Source organism: Aythya ferina (assembly GCF_964211825.1).
Source record: "Aythya ferina genome assembly, chromosome: 11".
In the NCBI taxonomy this organism is placed as follows: Eukaryota; Metazoa; Chordata; class Aves; order Anseriformes; family Anatidae; genus Aythya; species Aythya ferina.
In genome coordinates, this window is record NC_140307.1 from 4,569,754 (window position 1) to 4,590,057 (window position 20,304).

A 20,304-nucleotide genomic window follows, 5' to 3' on the forward strand; every position below is an offset into this window, starting at 1 on the left:
GTCTCCAGTTCATATCACACTTTTGTAGTTGTATAAATTCTATAAACTGCCTGAATTTGGGTTAATCAGGGCCTTTTCCTTTCAAGATATGTAGGTACAGGATGTACATACCTTCTTTTGCTGGAAAAAAGATGGTACTCTGAGTAGCTGTCCCTTCTGCTGAAGCCTTTGGAGGAAATAAATTGATAGTGTTCCACGAAGGTCTTCAGTTTTGAATATGTTATAGGTCCCCCAGATCCATTTTCCTTGATTTCATTTCTCCTTCTTGACCAGTAGCTGTAATTTAATCATCATAGACTGGCACTACTGTGGCAGGGTCTGTAGCCTGTATTCTTTGCAAAATACCAAGAAATATCGCTCAATATGAATACATGACATCAGAAAAATGCAACAGAAATGCCACCCTCTCGTATTCTGTGTGAAGCATTTATCTTGGTTTACTGTATAACTGGTGTTTATTGGTACTAGAACCAGATTATTTTAAGGCTTTAAAATCTCCTCACAGATTAGAGAGATCTAATCTGTGCTACAAGTTTATAGAGAGTGGTTGAGTTTCCACAGCTTTCTGAGCAGAGATGCTTTGCTCTACATTGTGAATAAGATATGAGGAAGGACTATGAGAAGAAATCACACTGGAGGTAGTCTGAGGAAGATGCCAAGACTGACTGCTACATCAGCCAAACCATTGTGCCACACAAAGCTGAAATGTGCAATTCTTCCCCATAGTGACCTGTTCTGGGGTAAGAGTTTTTTTGACTTTAATGGGACCTTTAATAGGACTTTTGTTATCTAACAGCCAAAATATCATTAAAGAACGCGGCAACATTGCAGGAACTTCCAGTGAACGGCACTTGTGCAAAAAGGTAGGGAATACCTGGCATATGGATACTACTCAGAGGGATAAACAAAAAGTGCATCACATAGGTAACTTGTAAATAACAGGGGTAAAGAATATGTACTCTGGATAAAGATGACAGGGTTCATTGCTAGAACAAATCAGACAATATGTGAAGTTAGGCTGTGCCCTATTGCTTGGTACAATTATGTGACCTTGTAACAAAGCATGGTCAAGATGGCAGTGATACTGCATATAAAACAGAGCCTGGTGGAAAGTTGCTATTCTTCAAACTCGCTTGCATCTAGACATCTTTCAAGTGATTTCAGAATTTAGGGTGAAAGTGGATCTTAGGCCTTTTTAAAAAAGCCATTTCAAATCCTCATTCATATCATAAATGCTTTTTTCTCCTTTTTTCTGCAGGCCACTTAAATCTCCGGGGCCATGACATTGTCTGGCACTGAATGCAGCCCCTTTTTATCATTATAAAGAAATAATGAAAGCATATGGTGGAGTGGCGCTCATATTTCAGTGTATGGTGCCTTCCTCATTCTCCATAACTAAGCACTGAAGAATATATAGTATGATGAGAACATGAATTATTTCTAATATACTAACAGAAAATTCCTAACAATTCAAAGTCATCCCTTCTGCCTAGCATGATTGTAAGTTCAAAGTAAAAGAAACCAAACATATTCCCACTTTTGAGCATTAAACATCAGCAAGCGACCTGTATTTTATTACAGTACACAGCTGTTTTATCACAAAAGTAAATAAATCACCATTGAACCAACTTTGGGAACGAAGATTTTGAATAATAACACAATTAACTTTTCCCACAAAATCCAAATAGCCCACTTGCTCATAGTTGCTACAAGCTGTGATTCCCACGTGAAAGATATCAACTTATTTCCTTTTCCTGTCAATCATCGGTACCAAGTGGGGCCATGGTATGTCAGGTCATGACCTTTCACTCTGGGCATGAGCCTGAAAGCCACTAGTGAATCAACTGGTTTAATTATTTAGGCTGTTTCTAATAAATATAAAAATGTGGCCTTAAATATTTCACATGCTTGTTCAGTTTGGGTTTTCAAGCACCTCTTATCAAGCCCACCAGACTGAAAGAGTGCTCTTATTGGTAGGAAATCAGTAAATTAATAACCAAATCCAGCTTTTGGAATAAAGTTTTGATTGTTGATTTCAGGTGGCTGGCTTGGGTATCACTTGCTCTTTGGTTTAGAGGATGAGATTTTTATTATTCTATTTCTTTACATAAGATTGGACTGTTTTTAAGCATCACCAGCAAAGTGAAGGTGATTTTCTTACCTCCCACAAAGTGGTCCTTTAACACAAATGCCACTGTAGGATGCACACTTTCCCATATGTGATATATTTTCTACATCCTCAACTAAGGAGGAAAAAAACAAAAAACAAAAAACAAAATAAAACAAAACAAAAAAACACAAGAAAGAAGAAATCCAATATAGTAAACTCTTTATAATACAATTCTTCTAAAAATATTCTTGAGTAATGTTGACAGCTTTGCTATTAGGTCTCTTGGCAATGGGCAGAGTTTTATTCCATTTCAGGTCAAAGTGTGATGACAACCCTCCCTTGCTAAAAATCTCAAGTTTTTCCTGCTTGTAACTCCCAATCTAAAATCCTGAACCTGAACCAAGCTGCTGACTTCAGCTAGTATTTACCAGGATTACAGAAGGAGTTTGCAGCATCCATACAACCATTTAAATAGAAAACAAAAAGTAATGCTACTAATGGTGGATGGTGAGCTAGTGATGTACAACGATTAATATTCTACAAACATTTACACTTATTGTACAACAAGCTTTCCATCTGGTAAACTCAGGGCAGAATTGAACCCAAGAAAATAATTGATGGTGCCTTTCAAAAGACTGTGGCTCTAAACCTGAACTGCCAGAGTCAATTCTTAGTTTGGAACATTCCTGAAATGTACAGAACTTTTCCAACGTTTTGTAGATTTATTTTGTTCTTCCTGCCCCTAGTGCTCTAAGAATACTCAAGAAAGTGAGTGTGAAGGACTCTCTCTATTTATAGATGATAAACCAAACTCTTATCCCCCTCCTTTCTCTTCACCCCACACTTCTGCATCAAAGAGAGGGCTTGAGGAAAGGAAAGCGAGCTGCTATTGCTGTTACTTTCCCATTCACTCTCATGGGCTGCTGAAGAGGACAGCTGCTGGTTCTGTAGGAAATATCAGCATTTCCAAATTTATTTTACATGTATTTTTGAACAAAAGGAAAAATCTGAATGACAAAGTAAAGCATGCCACAAAAGAGAATAAAAATTAAATAAAAAATTTGACCCAGTATAGAGATCATCAATGTTACCTTAATTGAAATGTTTATGCTATGAAACATTTCATTTTCATGATGTTTGTTTTTTCATTCTTAAGACTTCAAATCATACAAAATAGTACGTTATAATTTACAATGCAATCAAACAAAAGTCAGATGAAACATTCCACCTTTACTGAAGAAAAGTGTCCCCAACTTATTATGCTGCTTCTCAACAGTTTCAAGAAAATTGCTGTCATCCTAAGAAATCTTTCAAATTCACCTAAGTCAGCATTTGCTGATTAAAAAAAAAAAAAAAAAAAAAAAGCTGTCTTCTAAGAAGTTTTCAATAAGATTTTCTCAAGATGCATCAGGAAGAGCACATGTTTATAACATGTGAGCAACCCCCTGAATCTCCTGGTGGATGAGAGATCAAAATCAAAGTATTGATCCAAGGATCTACCACTTTGAAATCAGATGTGGAAAAATGCTAAGGAGCAGCAGTGATTCTTAGGGGTTTCAAGTGCATTTAGAGTACACGGTATCGCCTGGAACATGCTTCAGCTTGCACTTACCTTATTTAGCGTTTCAAAGGCTGACCTTTCATGCACTAAGTTCAGCGACATAGCAGTCAACCTATTAATGTCCAAGGAAGCTGTGGACCAAATCAGACAGTTTAAATAACTCAGCTGTGAACACAGAACCCCATTATCATTTCTGTGAGGATAATCTGAACAGCTGATTCATCTTGAGCAGTTTACTATGGACGATAGGTCTTCACAGCGTCCATTTAAAGTTTTAAATCAGATGAGGGTGAAGAACTTTGCACTCAGACACTATGTTGGGAGGTGCCATATAAAAGGACAGACAGGCAGAGAGGATCATATAAAGGGCCTTATTTCACATCATGTTTTGATAGCTGTATTCTGATATGATTACTCATTTTAGTGGAATAAAAGCATGTAACGAAGTGGAGAGTTAGGAAACTGTATAACCTTTCTTCCCCTCCAACACACATCACCCTATTAAACACTGTCTAGCCTTTGTATTTATCTCATGGTTTTAGTCAGAGAAAGACGTATTTACCACAAATATCTGTGTTAGCAGCACAGAGCCTAAACAACTGATGAAAGGACCTAGCCTGTCTTGTAGAAGAGCATGGGAATTTATTGATCTCTACATACTTTTTCCTTCCTTCTCTAGTGGTGCTTCACAACTTTCATTACATGAACTTAATGGTTGCTGAGAAGAACTAATCTTTTGACCACATCTTCAGCACTGTCTGACAGATCACACCTTTTGAATACTACCAAAATGTAAACCAGAAGAAGGAAACCCATGTGTGGTCTGAAAACAGGTTGGAAGATGACAGAAACAATTACATCTCACAGTTTTTTGCCTCTCTTTCAATATATACATAGAAGGAAAAGGCCATTATAAATGAAGAATGATCTAATTATATTGCTCCTTTTCCCTTGGTCTATTATTTTGTCAAGTAGGATGTTGATTTTAGAAATTATCTGTGTATTCAGCAATTCCATAAATAATATTTTCATTGTCAACATTGAAATCCCAAACAGTTTTCATCTCATAATGAGGTTTTCACCATTCTCAGACAATGCTTGAAAGAGTCTTTTATATGATAAGCTGAAGATGTGAGACAATCTGAGCACGGTGTATGTGTTGCCAAAGGCATTACTTTCAAACAGTCCTCTGTTTCTTCACTCCAACAGGTGGTGATCAGGTTTTAGTAAAAATAGACGTCAGATTAATTCAGTTATCCTGTCACTGGAAAAGCAAGAAGAAATGAAGGAAAAAAAAGGGAGAGAGTTGTTACTATAAGCTCCTTTATGACCTCAAAAGAGTTCAACAAAACATACCTATTCAGAAAAAAAAAATCAAGTCTTTCATTGATAAATTATGGCTTCCTGTAGGATATTTTTAATAGCTCCTCCAAGAAGCTTAAAAGTCCTAATGTTTAGGAATCTTGAAAAAAGAAGGCCTTTGAAATGACATAAAAATGAATATATACAAAGAGTGGGCCCCAACATACACCAGCACAAATCCAAGTAAGGGTAAAGACTGAGGGAGTCCCCAGAGTGCTAAGAAAAGGTGAAACACAGGCTATAACTATACCACAGTAGTTGAATGGATTATTGGAGACAAGTAAGTAAATGTGGGTTCAGATTTGACAACTGCTTCTTTGCCACACAGTGACAACTTGCTGGATTCATATGCTAACAGAGATTTTGGTCCAAATTTTGCAGAGGGAGCCAATATATATAACTGAGGAGGACAAGAGAATTCAAATTTAAGCTGAAGCTACATTTAAAAGATTTATGAGCATTGGAAGATCACAAGAGATACAGGAACCCGATGTGACACAAGTCAGTAGAACAGGCAGACCTTCTCCAGTTGAAATTGAGATGTATTTGTATCACTCATATTTTACATTTAGAAGCAGAGACTTGGACTGGTTCCAGAAGTGGAGGTACTACCACCAAGGTCCCTTCTATATCCGACTTATTTTGAGGTGCCAAAATAACCACGAGGGTGGGAAGAGATGAAGGGGCTTAGCAGCTAGCAAAGGGCAAAGCGATTGCTAGACTGCTCTAACTAACCAGACACCGAATGCACGGAGTGACCAGACTCAAAAGAGTATTCTTGTGGCCCTGAAGACTTAAAATAACCGTATAGGGCAGTCTGATTCTGGCATTGGTGCTCTTTTTGGATTTCTAAAGTCACAGTGAGTTTTATGGCTAAATGCCACGATGTGCTTTGAAGATTTAAGAAGCATTATATTTCATTTGAGATAACTTGCTTTTGGAGTTGAATGGTGAGTTCCATAAATTCCTCTTGGATAAAATCTGAAGTAAACATCACAAAATTTTGCATGGGTTTCTTGCAATTTGTTTAGGAGCTTTTGTGTCAAAGGGTGGTGGGAAATGCCTGGCAATGTTTTATTTAAATTATTAAGAATAGTCTTTGAGTATGCAAGTCTAAGCAAGAAACATTTGGAGAGTGCGACTGTGCTGCAGTTTTGCTGGATTAAGTGGCAGTTTTAATTAAAACAATTATACATTTCTTTGTTTTCTTCAGCTTGTTTGATTTAGTTGGTTTCTTTAGCAACAAACAAAGCTTTCATGGCTTCTTCACATTTGCACAGAATATTAATGTTGCTGCCTTTGATTTCAGAGTCTTGTAGACTTAAACAGTCTCAGCATTTAAGTCTCAAATCACTGTTAAGATTACATGAGCAGCAGAGATTTGGATGTGGGTATTTGTATCTTGATACCATTAGGTTACAAGTGAAAAATACAGGAAATGGCTAAAATATGTTTGACCTAGAGGACTGGCAGAACAACTGCATCACGTTACAATTATGCAAAAAAGTCAGACTTACTACAGTTTCAACTCTATTCTCCCTTCCTCACCTCTCCTAAATTCCTTCCTTAAAAATAGTAGGACAATGCCATACAGACTGACAGTATTTGCATACAGTATTCACAGTGTCAGCTACAACACAAACAGAGTCAAAGCGTATAGTCCCCTAGCAGGGTGGTGTTTAATACAGTGCTGTCACATTGTGACAGGTAAGCTAAGGCTGGAATAGCAACTGCAGGGTTACAGGAGCTATCAATAAACAAAATTAGATAGTTTGGGAAGCTACTGAGCTTCTAAATGAAATTAACGACATCAACCTTAAATAAAAATCACCCTAAATGCTTTTTTTTTTTTTTTTTCCCCCCCCAGACAGTGATAATGTCAAAAGGTTTTTGAAAACTAAAATGGCCCAACTCATAAGAAGTAATTCTCAAGAATTGATTTTGCTTATATTTTCTTCTGCTTAAGTTACTCCTTACACCTGAACTGAGGTACACCCTCTCCTGAGCTGGTCCCTCGAGTGAGAGCACAGAGCTGTAACTGTCTCTCAGCTCCTGGGCAGAGAATTAAAGCTCTCACTGCCAGCCACAGTGCCATCCTAGACATATGTTTATATAAAAGCACCTCTCTTGAAAGGATGAAGGGTTGTCTCTGTCAGTGTGTGTGCAGAGGCTTTATCAAGGCATATGTGATGCTTAGTAACACAGCTGGACAAAAAGGAAAAAGAAAAGGTGACCTAATATAGAAAAAGGCTACCTCTGTCTGAGAATTTCAAAATTTGAAATGTCAGTAACCTTCAAAACCTTCTGATCCACTTTATAGTTGGCCCAAAGTTATAGAAAAAAAAGTTTATAGTAGTGATTTGGGGTTTTTCTGTAAAGCTTCTCATTTTCTTCTTTATTTAACATTTTTGATCAGCACTACTTTAGCTGATCGTGTTTTCCACAGATTTTTGTGGCTTCAGCACATGTGTATATTTATGTGCAAAATATCAATTCATTCATCTTCACCAATGTTGACACAAAAAGATAAGAATTGGCAAAAAAAAAACCATCAACTTTTGATTCAGGTATTTTTTGAAAGGAAAAAATGCATTTCTTTCTGGAAATTGGGTTCAGAGCTCCAAAGAACCAGGGTGGTATTTTGTTTCACATCGCCAGGTTGTATTGCTGCCTGGTTTATCCCAAAAGAAAGAAAAAAAAATATTAAAAAAAATAAACTGCTGGGCAGCATGGCTGCCTCAGAGGTGCCATTTAGGGTGCATTTGGCAGAGCCAGACAGCCAGGGATGAGCAGCAGAAGTACTGCAGGTGATGGTGCACTGCTGGCACTGGTCCAGGCTGTGCTGGGAGTACCAGAGTTTGACCAGCACACAGGGTTTAAATCCATCGTGTGCCAGGGAAAGGGGCTAAGAGATCAATCTTTTGCTACTTAAAGTGTGCTTCCTTTAAATTCACTGTGCATTCATTTAAAATATCTCATTTAGTTTATGCTTGTTGCTGTTTTTTAACATATGCAGCACTCTCTCTCTCCCTGCTCTTTTTAAACTGCTTATCCTGAAATCAGTACATTTTCCTTTCTTGGAGCTGTAACTTAATAAAAACCAAACCATTTCTTTCCAAAGAGTTACAGCTCCTCCCAGATGAGTACATCTAGGTCAGGTTTCAGCCTGGCATAAATATTTTATGTTTGAGAACTAAAGGTCTCCAGAAATCGGGGTTCACACTGGAATGCCTGATGTAGCCTTAACCATACCAGCACATGCGGGTGCTTGCTTTAATAAAAAAGCCCTTAATCTCATTTGGCTCTACCTCACTGGCAGCTTGAAGCACTTGAATCAAACAGTACAGCTGTGAATTGTGACACTGGCTGGACGGAAGCCCAGAAAACTTTTCCCAGAGAAAACCCTTGAGGGAAGAAAAAAAGAAAAAAAAAAGATAGAGAAAAAGAAAAAGGAGGAGGAAAAAGGTTCAACAGCCGAAATACAATACAGTGGAGAGTGAAAAAAAACACAACCAAAATTTGCACCCCCACTAAGAACCTGAGACAAACCAGAAAACCAAAAGATAGATGGAATATACCTTAAAAAGAATACTTTGTGAGGTGGAAAGGTGGCAGTGAGGTAGAAGGTAGTACTGGTCCCAGTCCATATTTTCTACACAGCAACAAATAACCAAACTCAAGCAAAGGAATATGAAAGCTGAATTATACCACTCCTTCAAAATCTATTTAAAAGAAAAAGCAGAAAAAGAAGGCAGCTTTGATTTTTTGTGAGGAAGAAGAAAAATATCCAGCTGAGGAGATTAAGAGAGGGCTTGGAAGCACAAGTGGCATAAACAGACCTAGCACAAGTGTGCTTGGCAGTACTTACAATTTTATTTTTCTTTTAATCCTGAGGATGATACCTCCCCTAAAGCAGATAACTGAGCAATATGAAAAAAAAAAACAAAAACAAAACAAAACAGAAAAAGCAATGAAAACATAGAAAGCACAGCTGAATGGGAGCAAATGTTCGTTTTTAGAAGGCAGCAGCCGTACTCCGGAGTCATAAGGTCAAGAGGTGAATTTCTACTGAAGGAAAACATTAGAGCTAGATATTTCTCATCTGTCAGTCCCATTAAATACCATTTTTTAAGGATTCAGGACTTTGCATTGTGCCTTTCTTCAAGTTAGCGGGATAATAAAGATTCTGTTGCCTTTTGCAGATGTTTAAAGACATGATGTGAAAGACAAATTCTTCAACTAAAACCCTCAAGAAATGTCACTTCTGTGTCTTAGTGAAGGAGTTCCAGCACATTCTCTACATAAACATCTGCCGGAAACATTTTAAAAAGGAGGCTGTTTAAATAATGGCTCTTGTAGGCTTTTTGTGTTTTTTTTTTTTTTTTTTTTTTTTTCCCCCCCTTCTTTAAAGAAAAGAAAATGAATTTGTGGAAAGTTTCCTCTTCCAAAGCAACTTGCCTTTGAAAACATGCCTCAGCTAGGATGATCTGAGGAAGCAGGCTGTAAAATGAAGGAGAGAATGTCGAAAATATTCCTTCAGAACATCCTATATCAATCACACCTCAGAGACAGTCATAAATCAGTACTTTCTTTGACTTCAGAAAGTTGTTGCTTTTCATTGTTATGCTAACTTGTTTGTGACAATTATAGCAAGGCTCTATTTACATAATAATTGGATTTTTCTATTAAATTTAACAGGCAAGGGGAAAAAAAAAAAAGAAAAATAATAACCAACATTATGTCACAAAGTGGTAAATTTGTGGCACAAACTGAGAAAAGGGAAAATAATGAAATGAAACTCCGTCTATAGTGTACTGTAATTTGGCCTTTCCCTCAGCCTTTGCTCTGCAGAACTACTGCAAGGTTACCTAGACTTTCCCACCATTAAATGTCTTCCACAGTGCTGGTCTCTGTAGTAATTCACACTGTGTACTGATGTGGGGTAAAATTTTGAACACATTTATCTAACTTTTGGTTAGAAGAAACTCCATATTCTGAGATCCAGTATTTCTATATCAAACTGGCAGAAATCAGAGATAGAAATTAAATCCCTCTTAGAAAGTCAAAATGGTATCTTGTCTAATGATGACTATATATCCATCTTATAGGTTCGGGGCTTTTAAAGCACTAGATTAAAAGCTTCATTAAATCTAGGAAATTCCATGTAAGGTTCAGGAAAAGTTCTACTCCTTCCCTTCCCAAGGATATTGGAAATGACACTCAAGGTATTCAAATCCTATTGGATTACTACTATTTTCATCCCTACACATAATTAGTAGGGAGGGTTTTCACAAGAAATTGTATTATATAGAATCAACTATTAAGATAAGCGTTAGATATGTGACCACTTCTAAAGGACAATGGGAAGAGAGAGAAGGTAAAAAAAAATACTCTTATAGGATTAGCAAGTAGACTCATACAGAAAATTTTACACATAGGTGAGAGTCAGGAGCACAAATCAGGTATCATCTGTTTCTATTAGCACAGCTCAAGCAAGTGATGAGGGAAGAAAAGTGTCTTCCACTTTTGCAGGGCTCAAGAAGATCCCTTCCATCCTATCCCTTGCTAATGCCCCTTCCTCAGCATTATCCTTATCTCTCAATTCATGCACATTACAAAACAAATTTACTTTCAGAAAGGCCTCGATACTTCCTTGGCTTTGGTAAGGTACTCAAAAGTAAATGAAACTATTTTGGCAGTGATATCTCTGAGGGGACAGCAATCCAAGAGACCACATATTCATTTATATCCCCTGGCTCTGGCCTCTCCTGGTGCTTGACAGTGATGGCATCATTACTTACCTCCGGATTTCTCGTGCTGCGCAGAAAAGGTCCTAAAATGTTAACCACATACTCTTTCCTTTCTTTCTAAAATCAAAGAGAGGTGAAGACCTGATTTCCTTATGGTTTAACACCCCTGATTGTCTCATAAAGCTTACTGAGGAAAGCTGCTTTCCAAGCTTAACTAACGTAGGTGCAGAAAAGCAGTAATATTTTCCAATTGTTTCTTATCTGTTGGAGCTTTCTTTCATAAGTTACTAACAATTGTCTTTCTTGATGATTAGTTGTTATTGTATATCAGCTTGATTTTTGTATTCATATGCTTTCACAGAAAAGGTTGAAAGTTCAGTCTTTCCCAGTTTTCCCATCATGTAATAAAGCATCTTCAGTGTGATCTTAGCTCCCAGAATCCCTCGTGACTTTGACTTCACTGCTGGACACAACCTTGTAAAATGTAAAGTTCGCTAGGTTTGTAAAAAATGCATCTCTTTCTTTGTGAATCCCTTAAAGACGCATCAAAAGTCTGTGTGAGGCTAAGAGTCAAGCTAATTCCTCTGCATTTAAATTATAAACATTTCTTTAACACTTCCTTTAATTATCTATTTGCTTTTCTAGCATATGTGTACTTATATGTCTGGTGATATAAAAAATGAAATTAACTATCTGGTATAAGCTTTCAGAACATATCTGATTTAAACGGAAAGGCACACAAAAAATACATGTAGGGGTAACTTAAAGGCTAGGGAAACAGAGCCTTTCTTCCATTCCTACAAAGGAGCAACAAAGGACTTGGATTACTTCTGATTTTACTCAAATGGTAATTGCTGATATTTACTCGACACTTCCCCTAAAAAACCATTCTAATCTGTACAAATCTCCCTGCACCCATGTAACACAGCTGATAGACACCAGCTGTACTGTAAAACAAGAAGTTTCTGAACAGACAATGATTATCTGTCAGCAGATTATACCCTGTTTTGAATCACTAATGCCTCTCTGTAGGTTCAACAACGGTGTACCAGAATATGCTTAAACATGGACTTAAATACTTGCATGCAATAAAAGCTGCATTAGAGAGCTGTATGTATTAGAAAGTTTCTGATGATTTTTTTTTTTTTAATTATTATTATTATTATTTATTTTTTTTCAGGGACGGTTCTGCAGAGTTTAAGACCCAATTATTTTGTGAAACATTTTACCATTGTGTAAGATCTTGCTAAGTATTTATGTGTGCAAGACAGGCAATGAGTATACCTTTTTATTAACAGAGTGGGTGTGATCTAAACAGGTGTAGCTTGATCTTTTCCATACTGCCCTTCACGTAACTTCATACCTGACCTGAATGAAGCACTGTCTCAGGGGTAAGAGACATCTTGCTCTTGGAGAAGAAAATGATAATGCTGCTCAGTTATGTGATGTGGCTTTATAAAAATGAGTTAATTTTGGGTATATGACCACAAAGCCTCATGTTTTGACAATTATGCAGCATATGTGAAGGCCCATTTCATTCATTGAAACCCACCATTACTGTAGAAAGCTTTCTATATAACCATGGGTTACATCCTTTTCAAAAAGGTGCTGCATTGTTTCTGTTGTTTCATTAACTGTCACACTCTAATTGTTACTTTGTGGCTTCAATGCAAATCACAGCATTTTACCTCAGTAAGCAAAATTAGAATAGCTTTATATTTGCACTTATACTGTGAGGAGATGCCAAACCCCAACTGCAAAGGTGTTTTGTTTTGTTTTTGTTTTTGTTTTCTTTAATGTTTTTATAGATCTTTTTGAGTTAGAAAATAAATGTTTGCATGTCCCCAGATATTCAAGGTTTATAGATTTATTTTACTATAAACTTGTTTGTTCCCCATTCACAACTTTGGCAACTGAGGATATTCACTTTTCCCATAAGGCAGAAGTTGGGACTTCCAGCCTGCATAATTTCTCTGGGCAAAGGATGCTGCACCTTTGTAGCTGAAGCTTCAGATCTCAAATGCTCTCTTCTGTTTATGACATCTGGCTAATATAAGTTCAAATAAAAGGGCTGCCACTACTGCAAGCGAGACCTTTACTATTGGAGGCAAAGGGCCAGGCTCTGGTACAGGGCTGTTAAAGACTTATCACAGGACAAAACCTTTCCTGGCCTTTGGGCTCCTTCTGCATTTCAGTCAATATGAAGTTTCTCCTACATACACAGATACCACAGTGACAGCTGCATCAGTTTTTTAATTGACAAATGTTTCAAAAGATCTTTGAAGGAGGAGGAAGAGAAGGAAGAAGAGTGAGAGTTTAAAAAAGAGGAAAAGAAAAGCCCTCAAACTTTCTCAGTGTATTGATATTCTTCAAGGCAATGAGGGGGCAATGAAGGAGAGGAATGGAAGAAAAGCCATTACCATGCTTAGTTCAAGAAATTCTCCAATTATTGCTAGAAAAGCCATCTAGAAAGCACTTGAAATTGGTGATGTATGCTGTTTACATGCTTTGGGAGGGGAAAAAATCACAACAACAGCAACAAAAAACAAATATCTTCTCCAAAGAGGGTAAAGGTTAGAAATCATTTGTGCTGCATTGATCAATTTACCCGAGTTGTCTTTCGATGGATTGTATTAATGGAACTTCATTTTCTTTTATTCAGCTGCTGGCCAATTTCTTCTCAACTCTTAAAAAGATCAATGAACACATCTCAGTATCTTTGTACAAAATGAGCCTCTATTTTTTCCTTAAAGTTTAAGAGACTTTATTATTTTCATTTGTAATGGATTTTTCTGTCTCTTTTTTCTTTCAGCCCCTGTTGTGATTTCTGTGATGTCTATCTATTCTTTCTTTTTCATGGATTTTGTCTAAACAACTCAGGCTTGCCTTTCTGTACAGTACCTGGCAGGTAGGAAGTTATATTTTAGGTCAAGTAATGTACAAACATTTAAGATTAATCACAGCTCCTTCTTTAATGCTGGTGTGAACAGGGGGAACCATCACTAAAATAAGACTGAAATGAGAGGGTGTTTGATGAAATTCAACCTGCAATGTCAGTGAATTGTACTTGTAAAATGTCCCAGTAAAATCAATCAAGTATTACTCAACAGGAGAAAGGCTAACAAGTTATGGCCACAGAGGATTAATTTTAACCAGAAAGTAGTTTTTGTTTGTTTGTTTGTTTGTTTGTTTTTTTGGTCTAGTTTTGGTTGATCTTAACTAGATTTAATCCTACATTTTCATTCTTTTCTCAGGTCACATTAGGAAATTAGGAAATTATAATAGTTCTAAAATATTTTAGCCAAAGACTCCTGAAAATGTTAGGATTTGGTATCTGGTCTTACAAAATTTTGTATACAGAACCAAACCAGTAATATGAATGGAAATACTTATTGAGGTAAGATTGCTGGCATGAACTCTCACAGTCCCAGGTCTGTTATTCTTTTGAACTTCATGTATTACTTCTTATTTCCCCAGACTTTTTGCCCATACCAAGTTTCATTTTTGTTTTGGCGTGTGATGACAAGTTTGAACATTCAGTTCCAAAAGGACGAACTAAAAAAGATGTTGCAATGCTCACCCCATGAATAAATAAAGTTCTTCCTGTATTTCTCTCTTTTGCATATCTCACAACTACTATCAAAGGTTGTCTATTAATGAATGTAGCATGCACCATTAAATTCCTGACCTGTAATGCAAATATATTGCACAAATATAAGCAAATTTATTTGGAATTAAACCAGTGTCATCTCCAAACTGCCAGTCCTTATGGTGCATGTTTTAGGTCCCTGAAAATGTAACTCACTTAAATTTATTAAGCACTACTTCTCCCATGCTGAGAACATTTTCATGTATGAAGGTGTGAGTAAAAACATACTCCACACACATACCTCCTTAAGCTTTCATCTACACATTTGCAAACACACTGAGAAGAGCATTTCTCCCAGCTCCATAAAAATATATGCTTGTCAGAGAAGCAGTCAAAGAAGACATGGGGGACATGGGGAAAACCTTTGAAACACCCATTCTATACCTCTTATACACAACATCACTTAACATTTGAGTTAAAACTGATGTATTATTCCAGAGCAGAAATGGCTAGCCTTTAAATGCAATTTGTTTGGGATCTGCTCTTTATTTATGCACATAAAACACACCCACTTAAATAATAGCAACATAATGCTTTTGTACATCAGTTGTTACTTTCCATATACACTGAAATCTTAAACTGCAGAGAAATTCAGTAATGTCCTTAATCATAATTTTTCCACAAATACAGTCTTTTTAATGAAATGTTGACAAATGAAAAAAAAAAAAAAAAACATAGTTTAAACATGCAAAGCAATTCCAATAACTTTCCAGCACTACCAGCTAGAGATTTATTTATTTATTTATTTATTTTTTTCCTGCCAGAAGTTCCAGCATTGGAAACTGTGTTTTCAGTTAACATTTGTAAAAGCAATCTCCCTTCCTCAGCAATGCTTAAAAGTTTCCTGGGAAATGAAGTTGTTAACATGCAATTGTTACAAATCACCCTGAATGTTTTATTTCAAAAAAGCTGAAATATTCCATTCTGATTTTTATTAAAAAAAAAAAAGAGTGAGTTTGAAGTGACCATTTAGAATGCACTGTTCTGCTAAAATCTCTCTAAAAACATTTCTAAATTTACTGATAACATTTTATTGAAATTGATATGCTCCCATAAGACATGACGATTTAGGCAAAATGGCATTCTCTGAGTTAAAAAGCTTTCAGTGAACAATATTCAGCCTATAGGATCATTGGATGTTACAGTAATTGCCATTATAAAAATCAACATTTGTGGGTCTATTTGAAGGTGCCTGTGCCTGTTTCTCATACAGTAGAAATAGGCCATGGTTACAGGGCTCAGAGTTTTTGCCTTTCCGGACTCATATCTGAGGTTTCTTTATATCCACAACACCTGGATGGTTTAGCAGTGTGCACAGATTCAGTGAAGAAAATGAGTGAATACAAAGATACTGTTTTTTTTAAAAAAAGGGCAAAACTCCACTAGCAAAATCCCAGAATACCTGAAGTATTGAAAAAGTAATGAGAAGAGAAGAGAAGAGAAGAGAAGAGAAGAGAAGAGAAGAGAAGAGAAGAGAAGAGAAGAGAAGAGAAGAGAAGAGAAGAGAAGAGAAGAGAAGAGAAGAGAAAGAAAAGAAAAGAAAAGAGAAAAGAAAAGAAAAAAAGAAAAGAAAAGAAAAGAAAAGAAAAGAAAAGAAAAGAAAAGAAAAGAAAAGAAAAGAAAAGAAAAGAAAAGAAAAGAAAAGAAAAGAAAAGAAAAGAAAAGAAAAGAAAAGAAAAGAAAAGAGAAAAAAGAGAAAAGACCAACCTTTGGCAGTATTGCTACTCTCCATTTTCCCCATGCAGAAGTCTAGTCCCATATGCAACTTCTGCCTCCCTTTGGCTGCTGTGTTGCCGTTAATAAGCATGTGCTGTACATTTGGCATGCTTTCTAGCTTCCATTTGCCATTTATTCCTTTTACAACCTCCTTTGTTATAGGTCTAGTATAGCAAACTGCTGCTTTATGGGAATTTGCAGCCCACTTGACATATGGTACAGGATCACTGGCCAAAATGGCGTAATAGTAGACAGTATTTTACAACCCAAGTTCATTATCTGTCTTGTTCCAGGACTTTCTTTGGTCTGTGCCCAATAGGAACCTAAACTCCTAATCATATGATAACAAGACTGACTACTCTGCACATTTGTTGGACATCTCAATGGCTTCCACTGCTCTTGGAAGCAGTAGTTGATTGTGCTGCCTTCACTTACCATGAGCAGCCATGGCTGAGGTGTGTTAGCCTTCGCTTTTTCTTTCTTTCCGTGATGATCCAGTGAAAATGAACCCATGTTGCTGTGCCTTTTCCCATTCTCTTTACTATTCTGAGTTGTTTGGCAGATGAATCAGGTCACAGAAATCTCCACTCCAAATGAGTATATTGCAGTGTCACAACAAGATGATATGAAATACAGATTTGTCTTGGTGGCTCTACTGCTCTTCTACTTCAACCAGCAACTAGAGGAATTTCTCTCCTCGTAATTGCTCACTTAGGAATTGTTGTCTCTTCTGTACCCAGCTTCACACAGTGGCTGTGGTTTCTGAACTGGGGAAATGCTGGCATTTTGTGCAGCCTGTGGGGGTAAAGAGCTGCCTTGTTCTGTACCCCTCTAAAGGAACAGGCATAATTAGGAATCAGAAATTTACCAAGTATGCATAAAACTGGTAAAATGAGATGTGATTTTTAACTTTGAGGAGGAAGAAATTTAGGTTAAATACTACAACTTGGTTCTATTTACACTGGAAAGACAGCGAGTTGAATTTTTCAACAATGCTTCTTATTTTCTTCCTGCTTAAATAGGAAAGAATATTTTTATTGAAATTGCATAGCTACACACTGTGTAAAAAATTCTTCACTGGTTTCTCTCTGGTCTTCTTGCCATGGGTATTGTTGACATCTTTGTTTAGATGCTGTGCTGTGGGCATTCTGCCCCTTGCACTGATTGCCAGGAGAACCACATGTCACTTGTGAATTCAAACATTCCAATGGAGACATTCATAGGACAAGTCATTAGTTGCTCAGTTTGATTCCAACCACAAACATCTATCACAAAACTCCTCCCTCTCTTCCAGAGAGGCAGCATGTCAATCTCACTTCAACCATGACCTAAAGGCTGGCTCATGGCAAGGCGCTTTGGTTCCTTTTGAGTTCCTGCTTCCTGAACAAGTCTAGTCCCCAAAATGGATGAGCTGAGAGTAGTCCGATAAAGCAAGACTAGCAACAGTTCTGAGTAAAAAACAAACAAACAAAACAAAACAAAACAAAAAGCAAACAAGAAAAGCCTTCTCAGTAAAAATACCTGGTTATGTAAAGCCAAACCCAAATCAAGTAATGTAGCCAGGCCCATTGCTGGGATCATGGATATGTTGCATCCCTGGCTTCATCAATATCCACTGATTCTGGACTACTTCTTCCTTGTACCCTAACTCTTTACAGCTTTTATTCTCTTGCTTTCATTTTCTTTCATTCTGGTTTCTCCCCATTGTTGTTGCTTCTTTGAAAAGATCAATGAACAGGTCTTACAGTCTTGGCGTAAAAAAGCCACTATTTTCCTTTAAACTTTAAAAGACTTCATTATTATTATTATTTTTCATAAGAGGGATGTTTGTATCTTCCTTCTTGCCTGTAGCCCCCCTGCAGTTAAACTTTCTGATGGTGCTTTGTGTTTAAAAGAAAATTAACAGCAAAGAATACACAATTTGACTTAAAACATATTGATATTGCAAAATGAAGAGCCATTTAATGAATTTTTTGTCCCCAGTGAAGAGACAGTGTAAGGAACAGTAGGGGCTGCAAACAAGACTGAAAATGGCATTGTAATAGCAAAATGCATTTGTTTGAACAGTGTCTCCCTTTTCTTTTCTAATGATTTTGCAACATTGCCTCCCCTTTGTTCTCTTCATTAGTTGTCTGTGACCACAAAGGCATTCCAGTAAGAAAGGTAAGAAAAAAAAGCATCCATCCAAATGTTTTTGATATCAGGAAAAACACTTATTAGTACAAGAAAACACTCCAGTTGGTTGGTGTCCTCTCGGACACCCACAAAAACCTACAAAAGCAAAATCCCAAATGACCAAAACTCTCCACCAAGCTCTTTGCCTTGCAAAATTTTACTTCCTGCCTATAAGAAAGCGGGGCCTGGAGGAGGGGAGGTTGTTGACAGAGAAGATGCCATTAATATTTCTGGAATTGCAAGAGCATCTGATATGACTGTTATTATTATAACAGCACTTACAAGCACTGTTGAACGTTAGGGATTGAAATACTGGTAGCCGTGTTTGAAGCTTTATTTATTAATGCCTCTAAAATGCTTTGAGATCATCAATTATAGGATTTTTACAGAGAAAACTTTTATATTGCCTGCAGCCATGCTGGCCTCAATCCTCAGCTGAAAGCTAAAACAGCATGCTATGATAAAAACTGTCATACAGTCCTGTAATGTAAGTTAATGTGAAATAACCACAGACCCCTCTAACTTTCATTGTTTGTGGCTACTTTCACCCACTGGCTGGAGTTCACGAGGGTGCATTGCATCAGGGTCAATTACAGCATCTCTTTAGCCTTCATGGCCTATCGGGTCTTTGTAGCTGGGGCATGCCAGCAGCAGTCAGGAGACTTCATTGGCTAAGTTAACTGAAAGCTGGCATTTAGAACAACTCCAGAGAGCTCAGGATGCCCACATGATTCCACTGCTCTGTCCCTATGCCAGCTGTGTTGCAAGGATGTTCCCAGCTTGTACCAATACAACAGCATATTGTACCATTCTCTTCTATCCATAACCTTTATTTGTTGGAACAGGACCTCATGGTTGTGCTGGAGATGATATAATCTGGTTTGGAAGAGGCAGCTATAAAAATCACAGTTCTTGAACCAGTTGTTAAAAATAACAGTACTTTTTAATAGGTCCTACTTTCAGATGTTACCCTGGAGCCTTTCAAGATCTGGCCTTGGCTTGATGAGTGGCTGTTCCTTCCTCCTTTTGCCCTTACATCAAGCTGAGACCTGGAAGTACCCATCCCTTGCTGGCAGTGCCCAGTAGCTGAAAGCTGTGCTTGTTTCCACCACCTCAGCTGTTCTCTCTTCTCTGATACAGTCAGTATTTCTTTGGCAGCACAAACTTACCTGGGATTTTTTCATTATTATACACATATGGCAACACCAAAGTCATTAATATGTGAGATATTCTATAAAGAAGTTTTGGCAAATCCAAACCTGGCATGTATTTAGCAGCAAATCATTTCAGAAATAGTTGAACATTTTAAAAATAACCATTTATGCTGCCTTTTCTTTCTCTACTTGCAAAGCCAAACTACCTTCATTTGCCAAGAGTTCAATGCTCCAGACACAGTGTAAGGAGAATGCGTTTCAGAAATCTCAGAAAAAAAAATGCCTCCTTTAGTTAGCCATTTAATATATAACAATTTGAAGATAAAGTATCTCAGTGCCAGACACTGAGATGACAGACATGCCAGAATTAGAAGGAAGCTCCAGGACTGTGGGAGCATGGGACATATTCTTGGTATTGGCAGCAGAAGACATCACTTGGCTTTCCTGGGAGAAGGGTAGAAGCACCTTCATTCTGCGCTTGTTTTATGTCGTATGTTGCTGATTTCTATAGCCCATGGTGGGGATTTTCCGCTGTACTCATAGAAAGAACATCATGAAATATTCACCATCTGTGTCTGGATGCACATGTACTGTCCTCCAATTTGAAATGTTCAATCATTTCAAGGGAGATTTATTGACCTTAACATAGGGAACAGCAAGCAATCCAGGCAACATTCTCCAAAAAGGGGGAGCCATCTTCAATACAAGTCTAGTGGTGATGGAAATGCACTCCTGCCATTTATGCATCAGCTTCTCCAGGCATATCAGACTAGATATCTACATTAGCAGGAAGATCCAGGTGTCATTTTTGAGAGGATGGAGGGAAA

At 37.3% G+C, this 20,304-nt stretch overlaps 1 long non-coding RNA gene across 1 annotated transcript in view; it reads right to left on the reverse strand.

The window, feature by feature from the left end:
- Positions 1 to 20,304, reverse strand: part of LOC311442867 — a 286,453-nt gene that overhangs the window by 11,535 nt on the left and 254,614 nt on the right. Inside the window, exons 3-5 of the long non-coding RNA XR_014696923.1 lie at positions 3,723 to 3,802; positions 2,162 to 2,243; positions 112 to 332 (exon numbers count right to left, since the gene is read on the reverse strand). This is a non-coding gene — a long non-coding RNA (uncharacterized lncRNA). The remainder of the gene's footprint in view (positions 1 to 111; positions 333 to 2,161; positions 2,244 to 3,722; positions 3,803 to 20,304) is intronic.